Genomic DNA, 1795 nt, shown 5'->3' with positions numbered 1-1795 from the left:
CTCCTTCCCTCTCCCTCTCTCTCTCTCTCTCTCTCTCTGCTCTCCTCCCTCCATCTCTCCCTTCCTTTTCACAACAGCCATCCTTTCCTGACATACAGAATAAAGGCAGACCTGGGTTTTAGAGCCATTTTGCTTGCACCTGGGATATTGTTCTTTTTTCTTTTTGGTGGTGGTGGGGGGGGACCTTCTTCCAAACAAGCAGAAAAAGCCACTTATGCATGTAGGGTCTTTGAATTTTGCAAAACCCTTGGCTCAGGAATGAGACAATTTCTTCCTTCCATTTCACGAAACCCTGGGCTGTGTCTCTTGCCCGCTGTGAAATGTTTTCAGGGAGGGTAGGGTGTCTGGGCTAGCTATGGTTCTGGTACCATTAGCTCCACTGCTCTCAACTAGTTCAGGGAGAACACAAAGTCCCAGTGTCCTAAGGTGTCCTGTGTGTCAAACTTCAAGGATTGGCAAGTTATGTACTACTCCTGGGGGAACCAGGAGTTTCTGTGTTCCGAGGTTCCGTTGGGGACCCCAGTTGCAAGCCACTTTCCCTCCAGAACTTCTGGTTTGTCGTGTTAGATCACAGGGTGGAATTAGGTGAACTTGGAGTTTCTACTCTCACCAATGAAATCAATGTTTTGAATGTTGGGGGCCATTTCCACATTAATCCATTTAGTCAGGAAATGAAGGGGGATGCAGATGAGTTATTTATTTATTTTTTCAAAAGTAGACGAAAAATTGGAATTCCCCACCAGGTTGTTTTCCTATAGTTACTGTTCAATAGTACAGTGCTGTGCTACTGCAACCTGAGCTGACAACCTAAGAACCCCATATACCCAACTAAGACAGATCCCAGAGTTGGGGGAGAACGTGGATGGTCAGGAAGAGGACGTCTGAGCAGAGGGCGAGAGGGGAGCCTCATCTTCAGGCCCACCTCCAACCCCTGACTTTCCAGATCCCACCACCTCTGGACCTGTGCTGTACACAGACACCACTATGGGCTTTGCCTCCTGCAGGCCACGCTGCTCTCTCATGCTCTGCCAGGGGACTCGAGTCTCCTGGTTAAAGAAGAGTCCAAGAGGCCGTGGAGGTGAAGTCACCTAGTCAAGGCTCACACGACTGCCAAGTTCCAGAGCCATGGGTGGAAGCAGGCCGTGTGGCTGGGGAGCCCCTGCCCCCCTGCTCTGCCTCTGCCCCCCTGCGTCCAGCTGCACACACTTCCCAGGTCTTGCAGGAGACACTGTGGCTGGTCCTCTAGGGCTTCCTGCCCTTGGACAGTTGGAATCCCTGCCAGAGCTCACGCACTTACTGAGGGGTGCAGGGGGCTTGGTGCCCTCAGCAGAGCCCTGTGTTCTCACTGGGAAGCCTGAGACGGGAGGGCCAGAGGTTTGCACAGCTGCAGGCCCTGGGAAAGGCCCTCAGCAGCCGGGACTAACAGAGCCCCACTGGAGGCGGAGCAGAGCCTCCTCCAAGGACCCACACAGGAAGGAGCTGGTCTGGTTTTTCTCAGGATGCTCAGGCCTCCTCGAGAACCAAGGACCAGGGACTTCTCAACGTATGTGCGCACCTGGGGCCTCTGCGTCATGTGGACTTAGCATGTTGAAAAAGGGGATCCTCAGGCCGCTAGCAGAAGGACTCCAGATCCAGGGAGTGGGAACAGTCACCTATATTTAAACAAGCTCTTCCAGTCTCAGAACTGGATCCCTCTTCTCAGGAACTGTTCTAAACAGTTCTTCCCCAGATGCCCTACTCATTTTTTCACCATTTTGCCTATCAGTGACCCTTAACCCCCCCCCCCCCCGGGGGG

The 1795-nt window shown here is 53.0% G+C and overlaps 1 protein-coding gene across 3 annotated transcripts in view; it reads right to left on the bottom strand.

Annotated features, from left to right (window-relative positions):
• The window catches only part of Syn3 (synapsin III), a 444971-nt gene that overhangs the window by 310484 nt on the left and 132692 nt on the right, over positions 1 to 1795 (bottom strand). The window lies entirely within an intron of this gene.

Source organism: Marmota marmota, unplaced genomic scaffold, assembly GCF_001458135.2.
Source record: "Marmota marmota marmota unplaced genomic scaffold, marMar, whole genome shotgun sequence".
Classification (NCBI taxonomy): domain Eukaryota; kingdom Metazoa; phylum Chordata; class Mammalia; order Rodentia; family Sciuridae; genus Marmota; species Marmota marmota.
This window is presented reverse-complemented; position numbering and strand designations above follow the sequence as displayed.